At 32.0% G+C, this 15,639-nt stretch overlaps 1 protein-coding gene across 1 annotated transcript in view; it reads left to right on the top strand.

Moving 5' to 3' along the window:
- The window catches only part of hwt (SH2 domain-containing adapter heavyweight), a 193,792-nt gene that overhangs the window by 129,312 nt on the left and 48,841 nt on the right, over positions 1-15,639 (top strand). The window contains exon 3 of the mRNA XM_088231404.1: positions 14,387-15,161. The gene's annotated coding sequence lies outside the window, so the exon portion shown is untranslated. The remainder of the gene's footprint in view (positions 1-14,386; positions 15,162-15,639) is intronic.

The raw sequence follows: 15,639 nt of genomic DNA, 5'->3' as shown, positions 1-15,639 counted from the left end.
ACAAACCGCCCGTATTACGATTACAAAGTATAGAAAAATCTGAAATAAAACAGATTAAGAGAAGCATAATTTATATGATTAATAAAACGGAAGAAAACAATATAAACATAAAAAAATATTCAACGCAAAACCAACAAAAATTTAAAGAATAAATCTAAAAAGAAAATAAAGGAAAAAAAAGTTGCGTATTATAGAATTACATTTTAAATCAAGATTTCATTTCGTCCTTCCCAGGAATCAAACCCGAGACATCAAGCATGGTAGTCGAACGCGCTAACCATTACATTATGAGGCAGAATTTTAGGTCGAAAGCACATGTCCTGGATTCTGAATCTATTTCACATACAGTACTGTATTTTTATTCGCCCGGACACAAAGAGAGAGATTTAACTAAATTATTTATATTTTTGCGTTACTTAAGAACGTAACTGAAAAAACGGCACCCATTGAAAACATTATATCATTTTAAAATAGCGACCTACTGAGATCATTACGAAGTCTTCTGTTGGATTGCCCTTTTGTATAAATGGAACAAACTTGGATACTATGAGCATGAATTAAATATTTTTATACAACGGCACTAAAACACGATTAACTATTTCAAAAGAGTACTTTGTTTTTTATCAAGCGTATTTTATTTACCTACGTATATTTTTATGTTAACTTTCATGATTTGTTAACTTTAAGGTATCTCAAATATTAGTTACACCTGCCTACCCTTTAAATTCGATAATCGAATTTCTGTGCCAATTAAATTAATTAAGATTTCTTCTTTTACTTCCCCTTTGCAAGACAGTGTAGAGAGAGATAGAGAGAGAAAGCTCTAAGTCTTGAAAAGAGAAACCTTTACACCCTCTAAAGAATCATTCCGGCGCACTCGTCATTTGACGCTTTTCACTTTCCTCCCCTGAGGTCAAATACAATGCAAAAATCTGCAAAAGCTCATTAAAATCCGGGTGATTTTTCAGATAAATTATTCGATTTGCATGAGTAGAATTTGCTACAATTTGTAAATAAAATTTGTTAGCTGTCGAGTCTTAACTGTTAGCTGAATATCTTTCTAGAAAATATGCTCATTATTTTGATCCAATGTGCTTTTGTTTTTTATATAATTTGATTTCCACGACGAACGGCAAAGTTAGTATAATTATACTCGTATTATGGTTTTATTTGTATTTTAAAATCCGCGACTGTTTTGTATAAATTTGTTGTATTTTTTATTAGAAATAGAATTTAGATGAAAATATTTTGAAAATGTATTCATGTAAGAGCTCCTGTAAATTATCAAAAGTCTGAAATAGGTATTATGCACCATAATGTCATCCGACTGCCACATGATGGACATCACATTTTGAAGTAGAAAATGTTTTTTTTAATTGTTTTGATTTTTAAATTATATTACTAACGAGTGATTCTGTACGAAATACATATTTTTAATCGTTCGAATACGTATGTAAAAGATGCTAAATAGTTTATGAAACAATAAATCAATAAAAAACACTTATGTTGATACTCCCGCAGACATTACGTAACATATTTTTTTTACATAAAATTGTCCCATATTTGAAACGGTAGGTCTGAGTTTTTTTAGATACAAAATAACGTACAGACTAACCAAATTACAAAACTAAGTCTCTCTCCTTGAGAAAGCGTCCCTTAGAAATTTGGATAGTTATATAGATAGATTAAAGCCTAGAAGCTATAAGCTATGGCTATTAGTCATTTCTATTATGGTTCCCTATCCCTTATTTCATCTTCTCCTTTGTCCTTCCCGGGCAGCTTTTAGCTTCCACCCCTTCTCCTTTCCTTCTCTCCGGGTTCTTTGTTCCCCGCCCCTGATTTACTTCACACGCTTCCTGACATTGAACGAATCTCCACAGGTACTTTGGCAAAAAGCTCATCATTTTTCAACAATTATGTCGTCAATTTGAGGATCTTCAATAATTGGTTAACTTGCATTTATAATTAATTAATCATATTGTTAAATAACGCTTAAAAAAATCAATCCCTATCCATTTGACTGATTCTTACCTATTTTTAAATTATTTTTAAGGGAAGCTCCAAAACATTAAAGTAATTAAACATTAATATAGAGTGTTGTTAGTCTTCATTTATCATGGCTTGGCCCATTTTATATAATAAAAAAAATATAAGAATTAAATAATAATTATTTAAGGAAAATAAAGTACACACATCATTTTTGAGAAGAGATATTCATTTGGGTGTTCACTTTGTTCAATTGATTGGTGGTCGCATATATAATTCAAATATTCTGAATGAATTTGGTCTACTTGTCCCTGATGATCTTCTTATCTCCCTATGATCTTCGACAAAGGCAACATCATCATCATTACCTTTTCGCTCGAATGGTGCATAGGGCACTGCATTGGTACACTAATTGCAGCGTATCTTAATAATTCCTATGGCATGAAAGTAAGATGATCAGTCTTACGCTTCATGTACCAGTCCAGGGACTATAAAATATTCTAGTGTGGAAACACCCTTTTAAATCAATATTTCACATCAACCATTTCGGGAATCGAACCCGGGATCTCTCGCGTGGTAGGCAAACACGCATTACACCACGAGGCCGACAAAGGCAACACAGGTTGTTTTATCTACCATGATGCAGAACCAACCTACCAATGGTTATGCCGCTAGGTAGAGCAATCGTGTTATTCAATCGTATCACCTTGGATCTCGATAAACTTCATGACAGTGGGATTTCTCTTAGGAAGGAAATTTCCAAATTGTAATATGCCTGTTCATTTTACATGACTTTTTTTTCTTTTTCCTATTTATTCCATTTATTATGTATATTTTGTAATGTATTGAGACGGGATTGGATATCTACAATGCTCTCAATGTAAATAAAAAAAATTAAAAAAGAGAAAAATAAATATGTATTCAGAATACGTCATAATGCCACTTGAACATAAATAATAAAGTAATAAATACAATAAAAACTTAAATAAGTCAATTTTTAATATATAATAATTTAAATAAATTATGTGCGTATCAATTAAATAATTATTTTTTTTGTTTGTAGTCGTGCATTTATGCCTTCATATCTTTATATTTAAAGGAAATAAAACTCGCTTTAATGTGTTCATTAATTATTTTTGTTTTAAAATTCATTCATTTTGTATTTTTATAACTTTATTTCAGGCATTACTTGTTAAATATTTTTGGTACTTTCACTCTTTTCTATTTCCTTATATGCTATACATTGAACATGTCAAATCAATCAAAATGGTTTTGATTGAGTTGATTTATTATAACTTTGATATAAATTCAGAAATTTAGTTGAAGGAAATATTTCCAAAAATATTCGAGTGATCAAGGTTGAAATCTTATTCTAATGAAACTAATGTAAGGTTAATAATTCTGTGTCTTGGTGGATGAAGAATTTAGTTTTGTGTGTAAAATAGAAATCGAACCCTTCTTTCACTCGATTTTCTTATTCAGGAATTTTATATGAGAGCAGGCATCGAGTCAAAAACACTCGTTTAGGGATTTAGTTCTATTTTACACACATAAATGTATGTATTCTTCGTCTGCCTAGACAAAGAGAAAACAGAGAAAAACTTAATAATAAATACGGTTAAATTTTCATTATGTTTTAATGAGTAGTGTATTTTGTTTGATTTAATATGCATGATTGTCAAAAACTTTTAATATATTTGAAATGAAAACAAAAATAATGACTATTAACATTTTTAATAGCCGTGTCTACAGTATACCAATGGCGAACCGAAGCGATTATGCGCAGCTTACCATTATATTTGACTAACCATAATAATGTTTTACTATAACTTTATTAACATAAAAACAAATAAATAATTACCATTTATTTTTAATAATTTCCTCCGTTTGTATTTTTATCCTAATATAAATATTAACATTAATAAAGCGCTCCCAGCGCCTGCAGTGAGCCAAGAAACTAGCCGATTATTCCAGCTTGTTTTTTCATACAAATAAATATACTATATTTTGAATGTCTTAACCCCAATGCGGGTTTTTTCTCCTATAAACTTGCAGATTACACAAATTATTTGAAGATTCTTGATTTGGAAAACAGTATTTCAAACATTGTTTCTTAAGGGCTATTTTTCTTCCAGATGGTACTTTTGACATAAGAACATAGTTACTTTCATGCGTCATATTGCAGGACATATGGCGCTCGACGCGGCCGTTTTTAGCACTATTAATTTCCAGAACAATTCGGCCAGTTGACATTTTATACCATTGAATACCTAATATCGAGCAAATTCATAGTGCTATTTTTTTTAATGAATTATGTATTAAAATAATGAATAATATATCTATATAATATAATATATCACGAAATTACATCGTTTGAGTTGATTTCATAGATGAGAGTTGTAGTATCACACAGAACTACAGAAATATGTCAATTTTTAGTACATATTACTAACATTATATTATGTACCTTCTATGTAGGTACAAACATATGATTTTTTTATTTATAGTTTACCTGTAAATAAAATCACCATTCGCCACTGCAGTATACTAAAAGTTAATTATCCCAAAGCCTTTTGTGGTTTCTATTCTCGACTGGGTCTTTACAAAAACATTTAATTTTAATCATTCCCAACTAAAAACTAAATATATAAATAACATTTCATTTAGTTAAATACAATCGAGACTTGTTAAAGTTCCGTACAATTAATTTTTGTAAAGGAATAAGAAAATTGCCGTAGAAATATGAATTAATATACCAATTAAAATCACTCCCTTTTCCAAGACTCGATCCTAAAATCGACAAATTTCCAGTCCTCGAGAGCGATTTTTCAAGAGCAGTAATCAATTAGTGTTTCTGTAATTAAATTTTCCCCCCCTTTAAAGTATTTCCGTTATTTTATTTACTTTAACTCATTTTATTTTTTTAGCTGAAAAACAAACTATGTGGTTATTTATTACGGGTGTGTTGTAGAGAGTGGAACAAAAAAAAGTAAATCCCTTGAAACAAATTCGCTTAAATGGTCTGTCCCCAAATGCCACCAATTTATTATTACGATTTTTTAAATGTTTTTGTTGTCATTTTCCAAGATTCTGATTGTGGTGTTGCGTCTTTGATAAAAAAATCTAAGGCTTGTACCAGCTCTAAATATATTTTTTTTCTTAGTAGTGTTGTACCGTTGTACTAAAGCTAAAATTTGATGCAAACAAAATTTATTTGGAGCTGATACAAGCCTTAAAACTTTTTTATTAGAAGCACACGACCAAAATCTGGGAAAATAACAGAAAGAACTTTGAAAAAACCGTAATAATAAATTGGTGATATTTGACGACGAGCCACCGCAGCAAATTTATTCCAAATAGTCAATAATGGTACAGAACATCCAGACTTGAGAAAAGTCATTAAAATGTGTATATACATACATTGACTAACAGTAAAAATACAAAATAAAGCTTATACAAAAGGTAAATAAATTTATAACCCATTTAACGTGGTGAAATAATTGCAACATTTTAAGTTTGTCCAACTGTTTGTAGACAAAAAACCGGATTTTACCCCCTAGGGAATCATTTAGATTAAAACATTACAACAGAGATGGGGAACATTTTAGAGAATGATAGGGAAGTTTAGGTATTTACAGCTTATGACGTATCATCGGTTGGTTTAAGAGGACAACTGGTCCAAGAAGAAGTATACAAATTGGAAAATTATTTGGGAAAATTAACATGATGGAATCACATTGCATGTGTAAGTAGCAAATGCATTACTGAAAAATTGAATTATTTTTCCATCTGTCAGATTGTCAAAGAAAACAAAATGGACGTTTTGTTAGTGTTGCAAGGGTAGTCAATTTTTTTACGTTACTTTGCTAATCTAATGAGACAACTTATGAAAATTGGACCTCTAGGATTAAACAACGCCGTGGTGGACATTTGACCGACATTATTTTTAAAACAACAAATATTATTTAGCATGATATAAAAAAATCCATTTTATGTAAGATAAAATTTGTTTTATTTTTTAAGTTCAAAGCTCATTACTTAAATAATTCTTATTAAATGACGCTCTACTTATCTACTATGTTGTGTCAATTAATGTTTCTGCATATAAGTACAATAAAATTTTAGAAAAATTAACAAATTGCTTTTTAAAATAAATATAATTTTCTTACATTTGTGTTATATTAAAGTGGGTTTTTTTTTTTGGCACAGTCCGATGTATTTAAATATAATTCTGAGCTCCTTCTGGACTATTCCTAATTCTATGGTTGACAGATTTGAAATTGATTTGAAGCAGAAACGACCGCAATTGACGAAGAAAAAAATGCTGTTCCATCAAGACAATGCACTGGAGCAATGGCATAGGAAAAATCCATAAATTGGGCTATGAACTGCTACCCTATCCAGCATATTCTCCAGATTTAGCCCCCTGCGACTATTTCATTTGTCCAAACCAGAAGAAATTTCTGGGTGATAAGAGATTTGGGTCGAATTAAGAAGTAATCACTGAAACAAACGCCTATTTTGAGGGCCTTGAGAAAACCTATTATTTGGAAAGAATAAAAAAAATTGGAAAACGCTGGACTAAATTTATTGAGCTAAAATGAGACTATGTTGAGAAATAAAACGCTTAAATGCCGAAAATAAATCAAACTGTCCTCGTAACATTCGATACAATAGTAATAGCAAAAAATTGATGGTTCTGCTTTTATCCATTTTCTGTTGTACATCCATTAATCAATGTGTCTATTTCATCTTACAATCAAGATGAACGTGTGTGGATTGAAAACGTATTTCCATAAATCAGATTAGTTTCACGTAATTGGGTGTTGTGGTTACTCAAATCCCTAACCGTACCCACTAATTAGAATATTACCTTATACTGGCTCAACTATAATAACCACGCTCTTCTGTCAGGAGAAATAATAAGATCGAATTTATAAATACTTGAACATATTTATTCTACCCTGACACCTTCATGGTGTAGGGGATAAGACGCTTGACTCACGGAAGGTACTGGGTTCGATTTCCGATGAGAACTCAAACATTTCAATGTGATTATTCTCAAGCCTAGGTTTTCTCTGTTGTAATTCACCACTGTAATGAAGCGTCCTTGCCTGTTTGGGTGCAAAAAAAGATAAATAATAGTAATAAAGACCCAAATTTAATTGAATAAATTTGTAAAAGAATGGTTACTGGGTTTACGTAGTGAGAAGCTAGAATAATGGCTTTAACGCATTGATACATACATGTAGGAATATTGAAATTTGTATGGCAGTTTCCGTGGTGTAATTTTATTTTATTTTATTTCTTTCACCAAAACGCCCGGAGGGCTTTTACAAGTATGGTACATGGATAAAATATATAAAGTAAGAAATAAAATTTGGTACATTCAAATACATATTCCCAATTCCTACATATAACTAGTAAGAATATAAAGATGACACAAAATAAATATTTATTGTAAAATATTTCAATTAATCAATATACCTAGTAAGAAAAACTTTTTTTTTTTTTTTACATTTTTTTTTGCACCACAACAGGCCAGGAGGCCTAATTACAGTGGTGAATTACATCACAGAGCACCCAGGCTTAAGAAAAATCATATTTTTAATTTTTGTGTTCCCACGAGAATCGAACCCGAAACCTTCCGTGCGTGAGTCAAGCGTCTTGACCACTACACCACGGAGGCCACCGAAAAAAATGAAAGTGTTTCTATGCTAATACATAGTTGTACGCGGGTAGAAAAGAAAATTATAAAACAATTATTTACATGCTTTTAAATGATTAACACCTGTCAAAAAGAAGTATCGTAGAACTCCTCAACTACCAATTTTAGTATATTTTCACAAATAACTACCTTGTTTATGTACTAGTCTTTTTTTTTGTATTTTTTTGATAAAAGACTATCTATGAAACATTCTGAAATTATAATTTGTTGAAAATATTCAGTGGAAGTATTTTTAAATATTTTTCTAAAAGTGATATGTAGATAGGCATGGAAGTTCTCAACTATGTACCACCTTGGAAATTATCACTTTATTTCACAAAAAACAAGTCTTGTTAATAGTTCGCTAAATGTCAACACTGTACTCAAGTTACAAATATTATTGAAAATAAAAACGTAGCTTTGTTAAAAAAAGTAATTTATTTCGACAAGATAAAAAGTCTTAATTGTAAAATAAATTCAGAAATTATATAACTACTACTACTACTACTACTACTGCCATCACGCCATTTCCCCGTAGGGGTAGGCAGAGAGAATGGACCGCCACATACGTCTATCCTGGCATACAATCCTAGCCTCTTCCACATTCATACATCTTGTCATATATGCCCTTCGGTTCTGTCTGCTTTTGACATGACCAGACTTAAGATTTTGGATTATCTGATCATGCCACGTCTTCCTTGGTCGTCCTCGTCTAACGTTGCCGTTCATTTTTGCCATATATACTTGTTTTACCATTCTCTCGTCGTTCATTCGTTCTACGTGACCAAACCATCTCAGAGACCCTTTCTTAATCTTATCAATTATACTTGTCTCAGATTTACACTCTCGCCTGATTTCATCATTCGTAACCCTGTCATACATTGATTTCCCACACATTCGTCTAAGAGATCGCATTTCAACCGTGTTCACTCGGCTTTCATCCTTCCTCTGCCAGTTCCATGTTTCACTTCCATACATAAGTGTTGGGACTAAAACTCCGTTGTGCACTGCCAGTTTAGCTTTGATTGACATATTTTTATTAGAAATTACTGTGCTTAGTGCTCCGTTCATTTTTTTGAACTATATAACCTAATTAAACATAAGTTAATTGAACTGAAAAAAAGTATGTAGGTATTAAGGAATTCAAGAATGGAACGAAAATCGAAACAACATGGCACGATCAAGTCCAACAAATATTGGAAGATGGACATAGTAAAAGACGGAATAATCGGCGCGCGTGCATGAGAAGATCGATGAATGTAGAAGAAGCGAGATCTGAATGCAAAGATGAAGTGATATAGCGTTCTATCCTTTCTGCCTACCCTTACGAGGAAACGGCGTGATAGTCTATTGTTGTTGTCATTGTAAAATAACCATTTCTCTAGTGCCATTACTCAGAGAGAAAATACGTGAATACGCTTGTATGGTTATAATATAATATACCTTCTTATATTCAAATTACCTCTCGACAAAACACTTGTGTGCTTGAAAATCAAATTGCATTTCTAATCTTATGACAGGATTTCAAGTTATGCGATAAAAAATTATAATTGTAATATCTATATTGAAATACTGTGCTCGTCTAAAAATATTTGTCTTTAATCAAAATATAGTTGAATTTAAATTATGATCAAAAGGTTTCGGTCTTAAATCTATTTTTTTACGTCAAAGTTTATGTTTACGTATTGCTAAAATAAATAAATAAACATAAAAGTTAAAATGTATTATCGATGAAATGCATCAGTGATCAAAAACGGAGTGCAAACGTAAAATCAGAATGATACAAAATGATAATCCGTAAATTGTCAAACAAATTTTGTTTAACTAAGCATGGATCATACAGCAGACATTGTTGTGGGAGTAAATATGGGGGATACTTCTGTCCTTGTTATCCCTAATTACCAGAAAACCAGTGGCGGTGCTGGCTTTTTAAAAGTAACAAAAGGGTTCTCAAACAAGCAAATAAAACCCTTAACATCATCATACCATGCAATATATATGCTTACGCATATATTTTATGTTTCATCATCATCACTCCCTTTCCGCACCTAATCGTGCACATGGCACTGCATTGGTTCACCAATTGCAGCTTATCTTGATCATTTTTGTTACATATAGGTAAGATGATCAGTTTAGTGCTTCACGTATCAGTCCAGGGACTTACTTAATACTCTGTTAAATATTTAAAATCGACCATGTCAGAAATCGAACCGAGACCTCTCGCATGGAAGGCAAACGCGCTGACCATGTGACAACAGTGAAAAAACAAACTTGAATAAAAAAAAATCATGTCGACCTTTCCAATAATCGAACCCGGGACCTCAAGCATTGTAGACAAATGCGCCAATCACTTTACTACAAGGCGAGTTTTTCTCCACTCGATTTCCACGGTTCGATCCCTCGCAGGGTTAACGTCAAATATTAATTCTAAAGCCAACTCAACATGCACTGCCCCTGGACTGGCCCCTGAGGCGTAAGATTGATCATTTTACCTTCATATAACAGAAGATCAAAATAAGTTACATTTGGCGCACCAATTTAGTGCTTTATGCACCATTTGGTGCGGAAAAAACATCGCACCCCCAGAATCATAACTACTGCAACGTTGTTTTCGGTATTTTAAAATATAGATTTCAAGAAATGTGCCCTTGCAGCAATTATTGTTGGTGATCAGTAGGCTCGACTGTCACGTCAACCCTACTCACCGCCCACAATAAACTTTTTCTTCTATTTCTACTAGGGTGGTATATCTCTCTAAAAATATTTTTGAAAGGTGGGTGTTCTCCTGTGATACATATTTTAAAAAGTTGTAAAACTGCATTCATAACTCAAAAGAGGCAAATTTAGACTAACGACGGTGTACTTCTGGAAGTGCGAAATGATTTATTTAATAATAAATTAAGACTCATTCTTTCTGACTGCAAAACGCTCCCACTTGCTATTGAATGATGCTCATGCTTACACACACCTGAACACTTAATATCACATGAATACACAAATACACACCCTTACAACTCTACACTTACTCTCCACTTACTCTCATACAAATACATACAAACACGCCACCAACTAACTACCAAAATTTTATATGTATGATTTTTATTTGGAACATCACTGGTCTCTCTTTAAATATTATGTTTATTATATTATTTTATTTATTGGGGATATCAACAATAATACATGTAACAAAAATATAACAAATAAAATATACAGAGAATAAAACCAATGACAGTTATCTACAGAAATACATTAAATACACGTACAATACATACTAGTGTGTTCGTGTGAGTATAAGTGAGTGAGAAGGTGGGTCAGTGGGTATTATATTAGAATGAGGGTGAACATGTGTATAAATATTGCACAAGTGTCAAGTGTCGAAAATGTAAATATATATAAAATATTAAGAATTAAAGATAAAATAAAATGAGATAAAATAAGACTTTATTATTGAAACTAAGTATAAGACAAAAACGTATGTTTTAAGACGCGCATTTTAAATGTTATTTTTTACAATCAAATGGATCAATAAAGGAAAGTTCAAATTATATTCACGAGCAAAACATATAAGTGGAGAGTTCTGGGCATCGTTCGTACGAACTGCTGGCACATGAAATAGAGAGCTCGACGTGTGACGGGTGCGGTTGCCGGGGACATTTAATGATAACTCCGAAATTAGAGCCGGACTATTATTTAATCATTGTTGACTGTTTTTTTCTGTAAAATAAATGAATAAATTATTATAATGATGATAAATCCAATTTCAAAATGTGTACAAAGGTATCAGCTTTTAAAAAAATAATTAAATATAAGTTTTATATAATAAATCGATTGTCTCATTCGCCCAAACCAATATTGAATCACCTGCGCCACAAACGTATAGTTTATGTTATGGTTTTGTTTTTGTATTGTGCGTTTTATAGTATAAACGAGGTGAATCCGACAATGCTTTGCTATAGCTAGATTTTAGTACATACTCTTATATAGATCAAATGAACATAATCGAAAGTTTGATACCAATTATTGTATTTAGAGTACTTATTGTGCCTAGGTACTTGTTTATGATTGAATTCTAGAACTTAAAATAATTCATTTTCAAATATTAAATTTAAGTAGATACTTAAGTATTTGTTTATGTTTGAATTCCAAAACATAAAATAATTCATTTTCAAATATAGAATTCCATTCTCAAAAGTGAGCTCTTCTCTCAACAGGGGTGAATTTTTTTAGGAATGCGATTTTCAAAAATGTGTTGAATGTCAGTTAATATTATTTAAGTAATACCAAAAATCCAGTAAAAAGAAATAAATGGGTACAAATTATAAGAAATTTAAGGATCCATTAAAAACGAAAGTTGTTTGAAAACATTCAAAAACAAACTTTTTTATATCCAAAAAAATAGCATCCGTCCATTTATTTGTATATGCATTCTCGGTGAATGCAGCCTTGGTGAACGATGAAAAAAACATTTAAGCTCCTAACTTCTTATTCTCTAATAAATTGAAGATATCAAGAGTTATAATACATGTGCCAGCCAGAATTTGTAGACGGTACCACCTGTTTCATGTACCAATAAGTAAAACATCGTATGTTAAAAATGCTTTTTTTCGTAGGACTTTTTCAATGTACAATACAAAATTTAAAAATATAGATTATACAAACATCACTCTGTCAGATTTAAAATTTACACTAAAAATGTATTACGTAACTTAGTAGACATTATAATAATAAATATGTACATCTCCCCCCCCTCCTTATCCTCTCTTCAAGCATTTTTGTCCTTATCCCGCCCAATTTACAGTAACTTAATGTTCTTAAAATTTATATTTAAAAAATCTTTGATTATTGAGTACATGAAAATAACATTTTTATATGTATAAATTGTATGTATTTATTTGATATGTATTATATATTTTCTTTACTAACTTTGTATACTATGTGGAAATCTGTTATTAGTTCTGAGTTTATACACTATATCTGTTTGTTTACTAAAAATATGTATGTAGAACTGTTGATTTCCCTAATAAAATAAAATAAAATAAATATGCTCGTGGCAAAGATCTACATTTCACTGAAAACTGCATGTAAATCGATCCAGTAGTTATTCAGTCCATCAAGGAAACACATACGAACATTGCCTTTTATATATATATATATAGATAATAGATAAGGATAATATAGGTATGCAGAAATTTAATTTAAACACAAATACGTACTAAACTATCACTATAACTGTGTTATCATTTTGTAATTTCTTTCTGTATATTTAGTCTTCTTTGTATATTCTCACATGTAAAAGAATAAAAAAAAATATTTTAATGTCCTAGGCACGGATAACCCTACTCCAGTGAGGTCACATGATTTTTATTATTAATTATTATTTATAATAGAAAAAAATTCCATCTAGTTACAAAACGTATCTATTTGAATATTCTCCACTCGCCCCTGCCGAGTACTGAGTATTTAGTAGGCACTGAGTAAGTACTAACGGTCCTAAAGCACACAGCTCGTAGAATACCCAGATGTGTGTAGATTTACTGGGAATATTAGTCGAGTGGGAGCTTAATTGACTTCACGGTGATTGGTGTTCGTGTGTATGAATATTTATCTAATTATGACATTTGACTGGAATTGTTCTGGCTCAGGGCTGTTCTATAAATTTCGGTTATGATTTTAACGGCGGTTATAAATTAAATGGCGTAGATAAATTAACGCCGAAGATATAGAATACTCCCTAAATAATTTATTTGACACACATAAATAAACTATTAACATGATAATATTAACCTGCCTACAATTTTCAAAGCATATGGTAAAGTTTTTAGCAATATATTTAGGTTTGTTGCTCAATCACTTCTCTGGATTATGTACTTTTAAACAGGTGCAACATTTAACTAGGTGTAACATGAACACAAGCATCTTGCTCCATTATAGAGGTAGAGACATTCAATATAAAATTACAATCTGTATTTATAGTATAATAGTAAAAGTAGTAATAATCTGCTATTTATAAAATCTTCTAAGAGCAACTTTTGTTTTTATGCCTCAATGTCCAGAATGTGTAGATTAGTCAATTCATCCCACGACTTGGAATTCTTTGGGATAGATCTTCCGGGTTTTCATAGATCTCTTTGCCACTAAACAGTGTGAAATGAAGTTGGATTGGCATGGTTTAGCTCGAAGTCTTGTCTTTCGTTTTAATCAATATATTGTATACCGTTATTGTTTTGCCCTTGTTTGTCTTTGCTACATAGTTTTATGTTCTTTTTGTTTAGTTTCTTGCATTTATGTTTCATCGTGTAACTGTTGTAATTGGTTTAGGCTGTATAAAAATATAAAAAAATTGATCTTTTTTAAGTATATCCAACTTTTCTTTAAGTGTTTCATGTATATTATCAGTTTACATACTCACGAACTTATAATGGCTTTTTAGGCTGTGCCCGTATTGATCGAGTAAATTAAAAGAACTAATAACATAAAATATTATATACAATAAGAATATTAAGAAGAATAATCCAAGTAATCAAGTTAAATACATTATTTTTATTATGTTTGTAGACAAGATGTCGTCGATTTTTTTCTGGGATGGACTTATCCATATTAATTTCTCAAAAAATTTCTTCATCTCTATTGCAATATATTTTAAGGCGTAACCTGTTTGAAACCATATGTCATAATGTTTTTTTCGTGTTTCAGGTTGAGTTAATCGAGGACTATTGCGATCCTCGGGACTCACGGCGCTCCAGGGCCGAGGCAGGACCGGACTCAACTCCGGGCCTGCTAGAGTCCTCGAGTCAGGACAGAGCCAGCTGCCAGTACCTGTGCGCGGGTGCATTACTCGAGTCTCCTAGTCAGGACCGGTCTGGGGAGTTCCCCGGTCAGGGAAGAGGGAGTGGAGACCTTCCCGTCCAAGCGAGATCAAACGGAGATTATCCGAGTCAAGGAAGACGAAGTGGAGAGCTTTCGAGCCAAGGAAGACAAAGCGGAGAGTTTTTAAGCCAAGGAAGAAAAAGCGGAGAGTTTCCGAGCAAAGGAAGACAAAGCGGAGAGTATCTGAGCCAAGGAAGACGAAGTGGAGAGTTTTCAAACCAAGGTAGACAGAGCGGAGAGTTTCCGATCCAAGGACGACATAGTGGAGAATTTTCGAGCCAAGGGAGACAAAGTGGAGAGTTTCTAAGCCAAGGAAGAAAAAGCGCAGAGCATTCGAGTCAAGGACGATACAGTGGAGAGTTTCAAAGCCAAGGACGATCTAGTGGCCAAGGGAGGTCAAGTAGCGAGTATCCATGTCAAGGAAGAATCAGTAGCGAGATTCCGTACCAGAGTCGGGCGAGCAGCGAGTTTGTGCAATCCCCGGGACAGGAAGGACAGTTTCCGGGATACCTCGAGTCTCCTGGACAAGGAAGAGGAAGCCCGCCAGAACCAGCGCCCTCTTATGATCCAAGAAAGTCTTACACTCATCCTTATACTACAGGTAAGTCACTATTTTTCTATTTCTTTTCTTTTTCTAAAATTTTACGGGCATGGATATTAAAACAATGCCAGTGAAATAACAATTTTCAAAAATACGCTTTTAAAATGTTTTTTAATTTAAGTAATTCATGCAAAAATACTTATGGACAGTGAGATTAAATGCAATACTATAAGCTATCTAATCGTTTAAGAAATAGAATTCAAATAAGTTTAAAGATAATAAATACATTTTATATTTATTATAAAAATTTTCCCTTATTACTCCAAAACGTTTTATTTTTATCATACATTATTTTCTTAAATATGATAAAATTTTGGTTTCAAATGTTTGAGATTTAAAAAAAAAATATGTATGTGCCGCTGTTATGATGAATTTGAAATTTCTGTTCATTTTGTGTATTTTATTTATTTATTCATATAAAGATACACATTTCAAAAAAAAACTTATCCCTGACTCTATGAGGCCAAGAGCCCTGCGT

The sequence above is a fragment of the Micrasema longulum genome, unplaced genomic scaffold (genome assembly GCF_059751315.1).
Source record: "Micrasema longulum isolate JH-2025_06_02 unplaced genomic scaffold, ASM5975131v1 h1tg000069l, whole genome shotgun sequence".
NCBI lineage: Eukaryota > Metazoa > Arthropoda > Insecta > Trichoptera > Brachycentridae > Micrasema > Micrasema longulum.
The sequence above is the reverse complement of the archived record's forward strand: the minus strand, read 5'-3'. Positions and strand labels throughout refer to the sequence as shown.